Source organism: Pinus tabuliformis, chromosome 1_1, assembly GCF_031772625.1.
Source record: "Pinus tabuliformis cultivar Carrire ecotype Pingquan chromosome 1_1, CPIR1, whole genome shotgun sequence".
NCBI classification, from domain to species: Eukaryota; Viridiplantae; Streptophyta; class Pinopsida; order Pinales; family Pinaceae; genus Pinus; species Pinus tabuliformis.
The window spans coordinates 884115014-884132868 of NC_142297.1; positions in this window are offsets into that span (position 1 = coordinate 884115014).

The following is a 17855-nucleotide window of genomic DNA, read 5'->3' on the forward strand; positions in this document are numbered from 1 at the left end:
TCAACAATAGTAAATAATAGGTAAGAAGTGCCTAAAAAATACATACCTCTTTATTCATAAATGTATGCCTTTCTTTTCACTCAATCATTCCACTATTTGAAGTGTGTGGCACCTGTTTTTTATCATCATTGAGCTCAGCTCATTGATTCATTGATAATATTGGAACCAGAAGAACAAGTGGCTAAAGAGAAATTGTAGACACATTTTCTGTTACACTCCATAACTCAGTGTTAAAATGATCATCTGACATTTGTTTGTTGATTCTTGTATTCATGAAAATAACAGTTTCTACCTCGAATTTAGGGCTAAATGAAACTGAATTAACATTGGATAGATTTATGTTATGCTTAATGAATAGAGGGTTAAAACACTTGATTCGACAATGCAAGGGATTTTGATATTTCAGAAGTAGTTGAGTCCAAAAATAGATGTTTAGTGATATTTTTATCAACGATACCGATTCCCTATTGTTACAGTCAAAGCATAGAGTCTAAAGTGACAAGAGAGATCAAAAACAAGAAATCATGTCACCAATGATTCAGAGATTGTTTTACAAATTTCTCAATCTCTTTTTTGCAATATATCTGGAGTACTAAATCTCATATGTTAAATAATAAATACACAAAATAGCTAAGAAAATATTGTTAGGAAAAACATTATGTTAGTGAGAGAGTAAAATTTGTCATAATGTCCAAGTGAAATTGATTATATAGGTCAATGAAAAACTTATCATAAGAGTTAAAAGGTCAAAATAATTGATATATTTATTATTCATAGAAATGACATTGTGCTACAAAAAATGGATCATTGACTCCAAATAGTACATATATCCTTCACCATTCATCCAAATATTCAGTATCACAAGCCAAACATTGAAAACTATTAACATGTGCTATGATAAATAACAATCAAAATAGCTTGAAATGGAAAAATAAGTGGCTACAAAAACCATGCACACTCGTTACCATTTATGGCTGGTGATAAAGAGCCAAAAAGTATTTGGCACCATAGTTATAACACTTAGAATTAGAAGAACCAAAATTTCCTTACACTATGGCTAAATTTGGAACTTTTTGCAAGTTGATATCCATTATAAGAGTATACAAAAAAATTAGAAAATAAAAATAAGATGTATGTGTTGTTAATTCATTAGATCATAACTTCACGATTATATATAACTACAATCCAACACTATATATCTTAGGAAATAAAAACCTCCATACAAGAAAGGAAATCAACAAAAGCACACAGCCTGGAAAAAACACTTGTGAAAATAGAAAAATAAATTTTCTAGAAGATTTGATAAATGTGAACAAAAAGAGAGAATAAAGATGTCCCAATGCTCCTATAGAGTTTTTTTTTGACATAGAACATTTCATTGAACATATACAAAAATTAAGCAAATGAGATACCTGTAGCTTTTCCTTTGTTTTTCTTCCTTAACACAACACAATTTTGGAATCTACAGAAAATGAGAATTCAAGCTAGTATTGCAAAAATGGAAAGAAAAACATGTGTATGTATATAATATTTTATAATATTTTTTTGTAATTATACAATGTTATTGTGCGACGAAGATATTATGGTCCTATTAACAAAATGGTATACTGGGTTGGCAAAAAATTTCGTAAGAACAAGTCCCTATAGTGACTATGCACATTGGTCTCCATCTATGTCTCACGAAAAATAAGCAAAAATTTATTGAGCACCATAGTCGAAGAATCTTGTAATGTCCCTTAATAATAAATAATAAATAATAAAATAAATAAATAAATAATAATAATAATAATAATAAATGATATAATATAATATTAAAATACAAGAAAATAAATAATAAAGAATAAATAAAAAAATAGTAATAGTAAATAAATAAAAAATAATAATAAAATAATAAATAACTAATACTAAAGCTCTAAATAAATATAAATAGAAATAAAACAAGAAAGCAGTAAAAATCAGTAAAGCTATCAAAAAGTAAAAGCAAAAGAAATATAACAAGAAAGAAATAAAGTTGCATGTGGACACATGGAGTGTGTGCATGTGGTTCCCCTTCTAATGTTTGCTCTATTTAATAGATGGTGAGGAAGATGAGAGGCATTCCATGATTCCACCATCCATTCCCTTGGGAGAATAGTGTTGTGAGACAAAGGATACACTGGCAGTAGTACGTTTATTGAGGGCTCGGGGGTGGCTAGTTGTAGCAAGATTTTGTGCAATTGAGCCTACGATTGGGTGGAGAGTCGTCCCCAAGACTTTGTTGCAGTTAGCAGAAAAATTCAACTAGTGTTCAACTAGCGTTCCACAGGTAAGTATTCTCTCCTCACATTAATTTTGAAATGTAATGTTAACTAGTTAATAAATTGCATGCTGATTATAAATCATTTGATTAATCTAATTAATTACATGTTTTTATTGCGGCGCTGTTACATATGGTATCAGAGCGTTAGGTTCAACTCTTAGATCATATGGTATCATAGTCGGATTACGCTCTTTGACGGTATCAATTCCTTGTGTGCATGTGTGTATAATTTAATTAACTGGGCTAAACACATATCTCAGCTCATGTATGAGCTTTTAGAAGTTTGCACCAAGGTTTTTGGCATTTCACTTGTGAACCGATTCTCATATAATTTTTATACTATTCGGCTTCGGGTATGAGCTCTCAGTCTCATTGAGTTTTGACAGTCTTAAAGTATGCTGCAAAATTGTGATTCATTTCAAAATTTTCATGAAATTCAGATTAAGATGACACCAATGTCTGTTTTTGCCTTTTATATGGCTGTCCTTCCGCTATTAGTTAAGATGTGGCAATGCAAAAAACTATGACTTAATAATGCCATTCTCTCTTCTTCCGAGATGGGAATGGTCTTGCGAAAGTGCACGATATCGTTCTGATGACCAAGTGGTTTTTACACAATTAATATCTCTTAGAATTATTGTGTGAGAGGATGTTAGTGTCCAACGCAAAAGCCACTTTGGGTTTTGAATAAGTTGCAGTTTGGAAATTATAAATAGTAGATAGATGTTAGTATATTCTGTATCATTTTGCATGCATCCTACATGCGATGAATATATGGGTTGATGTCGGATACTCTTTAGTTAAAGATTGAGTTCTTTGAAAAACTTAGAACATTCATATCCTATCCTCTACAGTTGCTAATTTTAATCCTCGATCCCATGCAAGTGACAACTTGTATAAATTTGCCTACTAAGATTTGGTTGCTTATGTATTTCGTCTACTTATTTATGATTCAAGCTTTTCCTTGATTCTCGTGTTTTATTCCATTATTAGAAAGGATGGTAATACAAAAATCCTGAATTATCTGGAAGCGAAGTGCCTTTCTAAGCAGGGATTTCTGCTAGAATTTAGTTAACTGTATAAGCGATGGGCTCTTCAATCTTTAGTAGGATTCCATCTAGTCTTAGCAGAATAGCTTTACTGTTTTTCAAATGGTAGGCCTAGCAAAATCTATCACAATCATATATAAGCGTACCTATACTTGGAATATATCTATTAGATATGCCAGGATTTTCTTTTTGATACCAGTCTAATCATCATGATAACGAGGTTTATAATGTCTAAATAGTAAAAACAGACAAAATTTCCTAGCATCAAACATGTTCATAAAAGGACAAATTGACTGTCTCTCAGTTTCTCTAGGATTTGATGATTGTAGGGGTGATATCCAAGATAGCGCCTGCCCATGAGGCTGACATCCACGATTATAAGCCTCCGTTGCCTATCCCTTGCATTTCTGGTAATGCCATAAATTGAAAATATAAATTCAGTCAGTTTTTGAAGTCGCTGTGACATTCTCAATTGAACAAAGCAGGGGCACAATCTCATATGCAACCTTGTGTTGGATGCTTTTACATTCTCTGGTAGGTTGTTCAATCTTCTATTATAGGAAGCCTTTAATACATACCAAAAGATCTATCACCAACATCCACTTTCTGTTATCCTCATCTAATTTTAATTTGATGGCCTAGATTAAGATAGAAATGTTGTCTGCAATTTGTTCCTTAGCTTTCTTATTGTCTTTGGTCATTTCGACTATAACATTTCAGACAGACATCTGAGTGTCAATTAGGTTTGCCACTGATCATGGGACTTAATCTAGTGATGAGGAGGGATTGAAGAGATCCAAAAGCAGTTCCCACTATGTATGCCCAACCATCTACAATGCACAAGCTCCATTGGATTGGTAGTCCAGATCCAACATTGGAGAAAAATTGTAGATCACGTGCATAAAGTCTCATAGGTAAGAAAGAAGTGAGTCACTGGTCACAAGATTGGTAGGAAAATCAATAGAGAACCAGTTACATTGTTCCAACTCCCTTTCTGGAATCTGTGTGGCTTCATCTAGGCCTTTATTCTTCCAATGAATTACATATTCCTTGGTCTTTTGGCTTCATGTTCTTTTTGCAATCCGTTTTATCTAGAATTTTTGTGATTTTTTCTTTCTCACGTTTAGGAATCTGCCTCTTTCAATTATTTATATGATCATCACATTCTTCAGTTATCCCTTCATGATATTCATATAAATCAGCAACATTAACTTTGGTTGAGATCCCCGACTCTGCGAGGAGCTCCAAAACATAAGTTTATTTACAAGGACCAATCTTCTTCATCTTCAATGTTTCATAAGAGCCTTTGAGAAATTTTTCATTTTTTCAAATGTGCTAAAGATAGATCTCCTTCTTGGCAACTTTTGATTCTTCCTGTTGTATCAACACTCTGCTTGTATTGTTGGCTGCTATTTTATAACTATTCCTACACTTGTTCATGAAATGCTTTCATGTGATTTTGAAAGACTCGGTATATGCACTCTTTTGGCTTCCTTTTGATAATGGTACTAAGTCAACAACTTGTTTTGGGGATCTTATAGCAACAATTTTGGACTGGACTTCTACAGGTAGATTTATTTAGTAAATTACTGTATGCAAATTCAGTTTGTGCCAACATTTGATCCCATTGTCCCGGTCCTTCAACAACCAAGAATTTAATAAGTTTCCAAGATTATGGTTAACAAGCTCAGTTTGTCCATCAATTTCTGGATGATGGGCATAGCTCAATTATAATCTGGTATTTAATTTCTTCCATAGTATTCTCTAGAAATGTCTGACAAACCAATGTTGTGCTTCTAAGCAATCCATGCAATCTTACAGTTTCTTTGAAAATACAAGACAACTATGCATCATTAATCTTGTTGCAATGGTATGCCATTTTAGCAAATATGTCAACGATAACAAATATTGAATCATTACCTCATTGAGTTCTTGACAAGCCCAACAAAAAAATCTATGCCAATGTTCTCCCATGGTGCTTTTGGTTGTTGGAAATGGCATGTATAGCCACATATTTTGACAGATATCTTTTGCATATTAGCAAACTGACTTAGTTAGCCATTCTCAACTAGTAGTACTGCTTCTCAACTAAAGCCCGAGTCTCATTGATCACCAGAATGTCCAGACTCCTCTTAAACTAACATTAGGCAACTCTTTAATCAGATTTCCCTCGTAATCCTCTTGGAATATACAGTTGATGATTTTTAGTAAAAGCCTTTATTGATTGAAAAAGTCTAAGTAGGGAGTTATATCAATGCTCCATGACTCTTTACTTGCCTTCCATGCTTAAGCAAAATCTAGATCTTCTTCATACATTGTTTTTTTTTAATCTCTGCCAATCCTATTACCAGGATGATTTCCTACTCAAGGCATCTGCAACTCTATTTGATTTACCTGATTCGTGCTTCAAAAAAAATGTATAATTATGCATAAATTCAAACCACTTCATATGCCCTTGATTCAACTTACACTGATTGTTTAAATACCTTAATGTTTGATGTTTGTGTTAAGCACAAACTCTTTTGGCAAAATTAAATCAAAATTGGAAGTTTCAATTTTGTTGATGGCCTTTGGTCTAGCTGCTTCTTTTCCACCTAGCCTTCAAGCTTCAATAACGTTCTTCTAAACATCAAGTTTAGGAGTTGGGTTAATTTTACTGTAGCTTGTGATTTTCTCGGTGAGCAGATCATTTCCCAGATTAATGCACGACAGATTTAAAGTTATCACTGAACAACAAATTTAAAGGGCAGAAATTTCTGCGTGCATGTGTGAGATTGACTAATTTTTGCTTCGACTGATTTATTTTTAATTCACTACTAAAATTCCAACAGTGCTGTTTATTTAGTAAGTTTAATTTTTTTTTAATTTAGAGGAAGGAAATTTACAAGAAAATTCCAGTTTCTAGGGTTGAGTAAAATTAACATAAATTCTTTATGTAAATTTTTTTTTGAGTTTAAAAGAGCCCATCTGGACTCTTTAAGAGATCAGGGAGCATAACTTCATTTAAAATTGCATAATCCCTTGAGACCTAAACACTATAAAGATTCCATTTTCCAAAAAAACGAACATAAATCTCTAATGAAATTTTTATGACTAGCTGTCTGCATGTTGCCTATTAGTAGGAATTTTGGGTGCATGATTTTTCATTGTGGCTATGTACTCTAAGGTTCATTTTCCAATTACAACCTTGCTTGTGTGTTTCTTTTCAAATATACAAGGCTACATCAAATTTGGTATTAGAATGACCTACTATAGAGAATAAACCCAGGTTGAAAAGTGCTTGTTCTTGGAGGAATTTGCAACTCCAACAAGGTAGTTTTGCTGGATAAAATTGTAAAAACAAGGAATTTATTAAAATCAATGTTTTAATGGCAACGTTGAATACAAGAAAATGAATATTGCAGCTTGTGGAGTCAGTTGGAAGATAGAGGACAAGGAATTAATTTAGCCTCTACACTACTTTATCTTATGCCTGGTAGATCATATTCTTCAAAATTTACATTGAATGATTTTAATGAGTAGATTGATTGCTTACTTAGCTAAGACAAATACTTTTATGGAGCATCTAAAGCATGTTTTATTGTTTAAACTTTATGATACATCTAAATCATACACTATGATTTCAGTTTAGTTTAATTAATTGTTATGATGTTGAGTATAATGTTACATGAGGTTTCGTGATTTAAGGTTAATTGCATATATTGGATAAAGTTGTCTAAGGAGAAATGGAAAGGAGAAACTTGAAAATTTTCTAATGATGATAACTAATGATAGCTCAATAAGAAGAACCTATTTTAGAACATAATGGAGGAGTTTGGTATAATCATAACTTGGTACTCTAAAGGTATCACTATAAGGTCTATTGAAGGATGATGCGTATAAAGAAGAAAATATTGGTAATCAACTAATGAAGTTCAATAATCATGGTAATAATGAAGGTTAGTTTGAAGGAACCTTGAAGGTATGATGACATAGATTAAAGAATTAAATCCGTAATAAAATTGATCAATTGGAGGAGATAAGTTGTGTGCATGACAGCATCTATAATAGTTTTTCCCTCTAATGGGATAGCCACATTGTAAAGTTTTCCATAGGTGACTAACTATATGCATGAATTATGGATAACAAGATGTATGATTAGGCAATTTTATTATGTTGATGTCTTAAAACAAGAAATGATAAGAGGATTACATTTGGTAGTCATCTTAATGAATTTATTTATAGGGTATTACCTAAGTTGGGGAATAGTAACAACATTTCCAAAGTGTATCAATGCTATGCTTTTAAGAGAAGAGGAAAAGAAACCACAATGACTGGAGGTGAGAAATTAAAGTCAATTTAATAAAATAGAATGAAGTGAAGAAGTTTCCATTTTTGAAGCTAGTAGACATGGAATATTAGGAAATTAAGACTAGGAGAAAAATAAAAATATATCTATGAATATCGGGTAGGAGGAAATGAAGGGATGTTCTATCAAGAAGAAAGTTCTTTTAAGGGTATTGATGAGTGGATAGAGAAACATGATTGGTAATGGTCATAGTGATGATCTACATAGTTTAATAGTTGAAGTATAGAAGGAAAGTTGCTAGAAATTTTATAAGGATAGCTTGAGAAGGATTGTGTACATATTGACAAAAGAAGTGAGAGTCAAATTAATAGAGGTTGTACTTGACTCATTTGCACTCATTATTTCATGAGTAGGACTTCACATGGAGAAGCTTATCAAGTTTTGTTTCCATAGAATTAAAATAGGTTGTTTCCACAGAACACGACACATTTAAATTTTTCATGGACAATGATGGTAGTAGTATTTCCAATTGTTTCAAAATCTAAAATAAAGATACTATTTAATGAGAAAGAATCTCTTGTCCAACTTGAAGAAGGGTGAATTTACAATAAAGCAATCAAGCGGTATTGAGATAGGAACTTGACGAGATAAGAATTTTTTTTTGTGTGGATGAAAATGATAATTTTTAAGTGATATATGTATAAGTCAACATGGATCAACAAACCCTCATGCAAGTAAATTAAGCATGATATAAAATTAAATCATGATGACCTAGTGTACTTCCTAGTTGAAGGAAGTGGAAATGATTATTGAAAAAGTAATTGGTATCTTGATGAAAACAAACACTAATAACACTGATGAGATAACATAGATCCTAGATGGATGTTGAATAATATTAGTTCATAGTTGAATGTTTGTAAAGTAAACGAAATTGATTTTTCTGATGAATCATGATAAGAATTCTTATACAGTATTATTCTATATTTCATAAGTATTGAGATGCTTCTCATATTGATGATGTTTCATGATATGATGGTATGAGGGTGATCATGCACATGTGGTTCATATTTATATAGTTGTTACAATAGTGATGATTGTTGGCATTATGTTATCTGGTATGACTGTATGTTACAGATGTTGTACTTGATGGCAACTCCAGTGGTAAGGCTCTCAGTTTGTTGAAAAATTAAGAAGGACGCAGGCAATCGGTTCAGAAAGTGCGTCCCCGCAGGTATACCATGCAGAACCCGCGTCTAGGGACGCCGGCCAGCCGTTCAGGGGGTGCGTCTACCCAGTGCACACATTTCAAGGCAGAGAAAAACACGTGGGGGTTTCTTGTGTGGTATCTAGCCGACGGTTTTATGTTTCTATGGTGTCGGCTCGTGGTATTGTTCCATGTTTTGGGGAGGAGCTTGCCTATATAAAGCAAAGGAGTTCATTTGGATTGTGCAATTGTCTTGGGTTGAATATCTTATTTGGTGAGATCTAGTCCAGATCTAAGAGGGCGAATCTTCTAATGGACTGTGATCTCTATGGCGCATGATCAGATCTGTAGATCTGACTGTTTGGGTTTGTCCTGAAGCCTTCATATCATTTATATCTAAAGGGTCGCAGGTTCAGTGAAGGGAAAGTGCGCCGGGACGCAGGTACTGTAAAGGGCGAGTGCGCCGAGACGCAGCACAGTAGAGAGAGACCTGCGTGGGGACGCAGGGCAATCAAGGTCCAGGTGCGTCTCTGAAGCAGAAGGACGCGACGCGATAGTGTTTTCAGGTGCGTCTCTGTAGCTAAATACGCGGCGCGATAGTATCTTTGGGTGCGTCCCTGAAGCAATAGAACGCAGAGCAGTCAAAGGAACATTGCGTGGGCACGCAGCGGAGCAGAAGGATATCTGCGTGTGGACGTAGAGTAGCAGAAGGTTAACGGCGTCTGGTCGTAGGCCACAGAAAGAAAAACTGCGTCTCTGTTTTAAGATGTTCTGTTGATTGAATTTCTCTATTGATAAGGTGTTCTGGGTTAGTTCTGTTGTTGCTGATCTGATATCTGTAGTGATCTATATCTGTTATGTAATTGTTGATTATCTGATGCTTTATGAAAAGAAGTAGGGGGTTGTAGCTCCCTTCCAGGAGTAGACTGGAAAACGAGAGAGAGAGAGAGTTGTAGCTCTCTGCAGGTTGCAGCCTGCGTACTGGTAAAGGACTGCACCAGTACAAAATCATTGTAAAAGAAGTTTCTAAATTGAAAGAAGATAGAGACATATTGCAGCAGGTGGTTTTCACCCACATTGGGTTTCCACCTTACATCTTGTGTTCTTTGGTGTGACTATCTATTTTTCATGCTCATTATTTTATGGTACTGACATGCTAAAATAATTCAAAGATCAAATAAGGAAGATTTATTAAATTGCTAGATAATACTGATTCACCCCCCCTCTCAGTATTATTTCCAACAATTGGTATCAGAGCCGGTCCTTCAGAGAAGCTTGATCGCTTGAAGGTAGATCGTTCATCATGAGCAACTACGAGAGAGAAGCATCAATCAGGCCACCGATTTTTGATGGGACAAACTTCAATTATTGGAAGGTAAGAGTTACTGCATATCTTCAATCTCTTGGTACAGAAGTTTGGGACATTGTAGAAACAGGCTATGCTTTTCCTTCAGCTACTCCTACAGATCTAGCTGAGAAAAAGAAGTATGAAACAAATGCAAAAGCAGTCAGTACTCTATTAGGAAGTATATCCCAAACAGAATTCATGAAGGTAATGCACTTCAAATCAGCAAAAGAGATATGGGACAAAATGGTCACGAGCTATGAAGGAGATGAACAGGTAAAACAAGCTAAACTTCAAACTCTCAGGATTCAATATGAGACTCTCAAGATGTATAATGATGAAAGTGTTGCTAATTATTTTCTTCGGGTAGATGAGATTGTTAATTGTACGAAAAATTTGGGTGAAGAAATAAAAGAGGCTATAGTAGTTCAAAAGATTCTAAGATCATTATCCCCCAAGTTTGAATCTAAAGTATCTGCAATAGAAGAAAAGGAAAATCTCCGTGTTCTCACTATGTCTCAGCTACATGGAATTCTAACTGCTTATGAAATGAGAAAGGGAGGTCCATCAGACAGAAGGGAAGCTGCTTTTAAGGCATCAGGCAAAGAAGATTACTATGAAGCAAGCCATGTTCCAGAAGAAGAGGAAGAAGAATCAAATTTTGTCAGAAATCTTCAAAGGGGTTCTGGAAGGTTCAGAGGTAAGCTACCTTTCAAATGCTTTGCTTGTGGAAGAGTAGGTCATTATGCTGCAAAATGTCCTTATAAGGATAAAGGAAAGGAACCTGCTAGATGGAACAAGAAACAAAGTGCAAATAAGAAAAGCTACTACACCCATGAAGATAGTGATGGTTTATCAAACAATGATGAAGATGAACAAGGTAATAAATATAAGTTGTTAATGGCATTTGAAGATGATGATTATGAGGATGCTGTAGATGTGAATAACCTCTATGATGAAATTACTAGACTCAAGAGATGTATAGAAGAAAAGAATGTGATCATTGATACTCTACAATTTCAAATTGATGAAAAAGAAAAACATCTTGAAAAACTAGAAGGTGAAATTGTTGGTCTCAGAAAAGAAATTGAGAAAACAAAAGCTATTAATCTTAAGTTTGTCAAAGGATCTGAAACTTTGGATGAGATTATCAATGTGCAGCGGTCTCCTCTAAACAAGACAGGTTTGGGTTACAATGGAGAAACCTCTCAAGCATCCACCTCAAAAAGTTATCTTGATGCGGCAAGAAGAAATGAGCAGAAGAACAATAAAGATAATCAGGTAAAGCAGGGACAAAATACAAACAGAAACTATCAGGGGCAATCCATCTTAAGGGTGAACAAAAGCTACAACCAGCCACAGGTAAAATCTTCTCAGTTTGGTTCAAGAATAGATGAAAATAGAAATTACAATCAGTTGGCAGGTAGATTCAATAACCGCAGAAGCTTCTTCAATGGACAATGCTTTTCTTGCCATAATTTTGGTCACAAAGCAGCTCAATGTGTTGCATATAAAACAATCATGACTAGGGAAGCTCAAAAACAAAGAAGTATGACAGGGATGACAAAAAGGACCTATAACAACTTTTCGGTTCTTGAAAATGAAGTCGAATGTTCTATTTGCAATAACTTTGGTCATGAAGAATCTGAATGCAGGAGCAGGTTTCAGCAGAAAAAGGAGCAAGCCTCAAGCACCAAAACATGGAGAATAAAGGAACCTCAAACAGAAAGATGTGGAATAGCATTTTATGCAGAGGGACAGGAAAATCTATGGTACATTGACAGTGGATGTTCGAAGCATATGACAGGTGATAAAGAAAAACTTGAATCTTATTCTGTTCTAGAAAAAGGAAAGAAAGTCTCTTTTGGAAACGATACTCCTGCAACTATAAAAGGAAAAGGCATTGCTCAGTTAAAAGGAAAGGTCAAAGCTGGAAATGTTTTGTATGTTGATGGATTGAAGCATAATCTTCTAAGTGTCAGCCAGATGTGTGATCAAAGAACCGAGGTTATTTTCAGATCAAATGGATGTATTGTTCGTGATCTTGATACAGGTAAAACAGTACTCAAAGGCAAAAGAACTCCAAATAATCTGTACATATTTGAAGAAGGACAACAACAATGCTATCTAAGCAAGGATGAAGAGCACTGGTTATGGCATCGAAGGTTGGGACATCTAAGCTTCTCACAAATAAGGAAAGCATGCAAATATCAGGCAGTTCGCGATCTTCCAGATATCAAAATTCCTGACAACACCATATGCAGATCATGTCAGTTTGGAAAACAAACCAGGACTAACTTTCCAGAGAAAGAAGGATCAGCTAGCATGCCTCTTGAGCTAGTACATACAGATACATGTGGTCCATTCAGGAAAAGAACACCTAGAGGAGAGGAATACTTGATATTATTTATTGACGATTTCTCCAGGTTTGTCTGGTTAGGACTTATGAAGCACAAAGATGAAGCATTCGAAAAATTCAAATCCTTCAAAGCCTTGGTTGAAAATGAATCAGGTCACAAAATTAAGTGCCTCAGATCTGACAGAGGTGGGGAATTTACTTCAAATGAATTTTTCGATTTCTGTGATGAACATGGGATAAGGAGAGAATTCTCTACAGCTAGAACTCCTCAGCAAAATGGAGTTGTTGAAAGAATGAACAGAACAATCCAACAAATGGCTCGTGCTATGCTTGATGAATCAGGAACTCCCGCAACTTTCTGGGGTGAAGCTGCACATGCTGCGGTTGTTATTCTCAACAAAACAAATGTCCAGGTGAACAGCACTCAAACTCCTCATGAGCTTTGGAGTGGCAGGACTCCTTCGGTAAAGCACTTCAAAATCTTTGGGAGCAAATGCTATATCAAGAATACTGATGAGCAGCTTGGCAAACTTGAACCTAGAGCAGATGAAGGCATTCTTCTTGGCTATTCTCCACATAGCAAAGCATACAAATGCTACAATAAAAGACTTGGCAGAATTGTTGACAGCATTGATGTAGTGGTTGATGAGAAGGGATATATTCCTAGGCAAGTACATCATGAAGATATAGAAGAAGATGAAGGCTACCCTCAAAGACAGAATAATGAAGAAGAAGAACCCCAAGGAGAACCTCAAGAAGAACCAGAGGAGCAGACAAGAATAGAAGAGAAAACTCCATCCAGATATGTTCAGAAGAATCATCCAGAATCTCAGATTGTGGGGCAGAAAGAAGCAGGTGTACAAACAAGAAGAACAGTTGCAGAAGCCTCAAGCTATTTGGCATTACTCTCCTCTACTGAACCACAAAATGTGAAAGAAGCATGCAAAGATGAATGTTGGGTGAAAGCAATGGATGAAGAACTTGAGCAAATCGAAAAGAACAACACTTGGGAGCTGGTTCCTAGACCAAAGGATAAGAATGTTATCGGAACAAAATGGGTCTTCAAAAATAAATTGAATGAAAATGGAGAAGTAATTAGAAACAAAGCCAGACTTGTTTGTAAAGGGTATGCGCAGCAAGAAGGAATAGACTTTGAAGAAACTTTTGCTCCTGTTGCAAGACTTGAGGCCATCCGAATGTTCCTTGCTCTCTCAAGTTTTCAAAACTTCAAAGTATTTCAAATGGACGTGAAATCAGCCTTTCTGAATGGAGACTTGGAAGAAGAAGTGTACATTGAACAGCCAGATGGGTTCATTCTTGGAAATGATCCAAATCTTGTATGCCGATTGAAAAAGGCTCTCTATGGTCTCAAACAAGCTCCAAGGGCTTGGTACTACCGGTTGGACAAATATCTTCATCAACAAGGTTTCTCAAAAGGTTCAGCAGATAGCAATCTGTATATAAAAGTTGAAAATGACAAATTGCTAATACTTGTTGTGTATGTAGATGACATTATTTTTGGCAGCAATGAAGAAGCTATGAGTCAAAGCTTTGCCTCAGTCATGCAGAAAGAATTTGAAATGTCCTTGCTAGGAGAACTGACATATTTCCTTGGTTTGCAAATCCAACAAAAGGAAGGAGGAATCTTTTTATCTCAAACCAAATATCTCAAGCAGATTTTGAAGAAATATGGTATGGAAGATGCAAAACCAGTATGTACACCCATGGTCACAGGATGTAGTCTCAGTGCAAATGATGAATCTGCAGCAGTACATCAACCAACCTACAGATCTATGATTGGAAGTTTACTATATTTGACAGGTACCCGACCGGACATCATGCATGCAGTTGGAATAGTTGGAAGATTTCAGGCAAATCCGAAGGAGACTCATTTTCAGGCAGTAAAGAGAATTTTCAAATATCTTCAAGGGACTCAAAATTATGGCTTATGGTATCCTAGAGATACAGATCTTACTCTTCATGCTTATACAGATGCAGATTGGGCCGGAAGCGTGGATGACAGGAAAAGCACAAGTGGTGGTGCGTTCTTTATGGGTTCCAGACTGGTATCTTGGTTCAGCAAGAAACAGAGTTCCATTGCCTTATCTACAGCTGAAGCAAAATATGTTGCTGCTGCATCTTGTTGCACCCAACTCCTTTGGATGATGCAGACTTTGCAGGATTTTCAAATCACTTGTACTCCACCAATCCCCATCTTATGTGATAATACAAGTGCAATCAGCATCTCAAAGAACCCTGTTATGCATTCAAAAACCAAGCACATACCAATCAAGTACCATTTTCTCCGGGAACAAGTGCTTGAACAGAAAGTCAAGTTGGAGTATGTTCCTTCCAAGGAACAAGTTGCTGATATTTTCACCAAACCATTGCCCAGGGACACATTTGAATACCTCAGGCAAAAGCTGGGGGTTGTTGATGCATCATCTTATTGTTGAACATCTTCTTATTGGTGGTACAAGGCTCAGGGGGAGCACATAATGCATTGTTGGCATTATGGAGAAGGAGATCTTGGAAATAGCTGCAATATGTCTCTATCTCTTTCATGGTGGATTTCTGGTTATTTGTTGCAGATCTGGAGGAGCATGAGCTAAGGGGGAGCATACCCTTTGCCCTTGATGTCAAAGGGGGAGAATGAAGCTGAAGCTTGTAAGATTGAGGTTGCCATCAAGTCCAAAGGGGGAGATTGTTGGCATTATGTTATCTGGTATGACTGTATGTTACAGATGTTGTACTTGATGGCAACTCCAGTGGTAAGGCTCTCAGTTTGTTGAAAAATTAAGAAAGACGCAGGCAATCGGTTCAGAAAGTGCGTCCCCGCAGGTATACCATGCAGAACCCGCGTCCAGGGACGCCGGCCAGCCGTTCAGGGGGTGCGTCTACCCAGTGCACACATTTCAAGGCAGAGAAAAGCACGTGGGGGTTTCTTGTGTGGTATCTAGCCGACGGTTTTATGTTTCTATGGTGTCGGCTCGTGGTATTGTTCCATGTTTTGGGGAGGAGCTTGCCTATATAAAGCAAAGGAGTTCATTTGGATTGTGCAATTGTCTTGGGTTGAATATCTTATTTGGTGAGATCTAGTCCAGATCTAAGAGGGCGAATCTTCTAATGGACTGTGATCTCTATGGCGCATGATCAGATCTGTAGATCTGACTGTTTGGGTTTGTCCTGAAGCCTTCATATCGTTTATATCTAAAGGGTCGCAGGTTCAGTGAAGGGAAAGTGCGCCGGGACGCAGGTACTGTAAAGGGCGAGTGCGCCAAGACGCAGCACAGTAGAGAGAGACCTGCGTGGGGACGCAGGGCGATCAAGGTTCAGGTGCGTCTCTGAAGCAGAAGGACGCGGCGCGATAGTGTTTTCAGGTGCGTCTCTGTAGCTAAAGACGCGGCGCGATAGTATCTTTGGGTGCGTCCCTGAAGCAACAGAACGCAGAGCAGTCAAAGGAACATTGCGTGGGCACGCAGCGGAGCAGAAGGATATCTGCGTGTGGACGCAGAGTAGCAGAAGGTTAACGGCGTCTGGTCGCAGGCCACAGAAAGAAAAACTGCGTCTCTGTTTTAAGATGTTCTGTTGATTGAATTTCTCTATTGATAAGGTGTTCTGGGTTAGTTCTGTTGTTGCTGATCTGATATCTGTAGTGATCTATATCTGTTATGTAATTGTTGATTATCTGATGCTTTATGAAAAGAAGTAGGGGGTTGTAGCTCCCTTCCAGGAGTAGACTGGAAAACGAGAAAGAGAGAGAGTTGTAGCTCTCTGCAGTTTGCAGCCTGCGTACTGGTAAAGGACTGCACCAGTACAAAATCATTGTAAAAGAAGTTTCTAAATTGAAAGAAGATAGAGACATATTGCAGCAGGTGGTTTTCACCCACATTGGGTTTCCACCTTACATCTTGTGTTCTTTGGTGTGACTATCTGTTTTTCATGCTCATTATTTTATGGTACTGACATGCTAAAATAATTCAAAGATCAAATAAGGAAGATTTATTAAATTGCTAGATAATACTGATTCACCCCCCCTCTCAGTATTATTTCCAACAATGTATCCTTATGACGATGATGATATGCATAGGCATTATGATGTTATGTCAAGGTATATTGACATATTCATTTACTACATGATGATAGGTACTTAATGTTGAATACTCATGATGGATATGATATGAATAACGTGGCATAGGAATTATGATGCTATAATATGAGGTTTATTGACATGTGGTTCATTTATTATGTGAAGTCATGATATATCTTTGATGAAAATATGTTGATGTTATAACTTATGATGGTATTTCATGAGGTGAAGCATGTGATAGTTGCATACAAATTTATGACATGCATGAAGATGCAGTTCGTTATTATTCATAATGTTGTGATTAACAATGATGAATGTTCTCATGATGACATGTAAGACTTGGCATGTGGATTATTTTCTATGATACTATAGCTAATGCATTGGTTGCATGTTGAGGTGTTAGACAAGACTCCACAAATGGTCTGAGAGGGCCGATTTATTTGATGATCTCGTGCGAGCCCATACGCACGAGGGAGAATAAGTAACACCATATGGGTTGGGGACAAACTCAATCAACACTACATATTCCAGTGGTTCTTTTGTCTTGTGTAGCTCTTGATGGATAGCTCTTGAAGGGCTATGGGACCATCTTAAGGAGGTCAAGCCTGATGTTCTAGGCTATGTGCCTGTTATTGGATTGGGATGCTGAAGTATGGTGGGGGTGTAAGGACTTCGATGCCTAGGGTTGTGCGCCTTAGTGAGTTGTGGAGGGAGTGGGCCAACCTTGCGAGATGCCCGGAGTCATTGAGTACTGTACCAGATGCCTGTCTTGGGGCAGATGAGGTCTGAGTCGGGTGCGAGGCTTGGGGCCAGCCTTGGACTAGGATACAGACCGGGGAGGCTTATGCCTGGTTCTAAAAGTGGGAAAAAGGACAGAGATTCCTTGAGATTTCCTAGGTGTTGTGAAAACTTTCAATGCCTGTTGGTTATACTAGTTCAATAGAGGGTGTAGGGTAAACATGAAGTAATAATAACAAAATAAAATGTTCAATCATTCAACTTAACTTCGGCACGAAGTTCCTTAAAGTGGGGGAGTATGTAATGTCCCTTAATAATAAATAATAAAATAAATAAATAATAAATAATAAATAATAATAATAATAATAATAATAATAATAATAATAATAATAAATAATATAATATAATATAATATTATAATACAAGAAAATAAGTAATAGTAAATAAATAACAAGTAATAATAAAATAATAAATAACTAATAC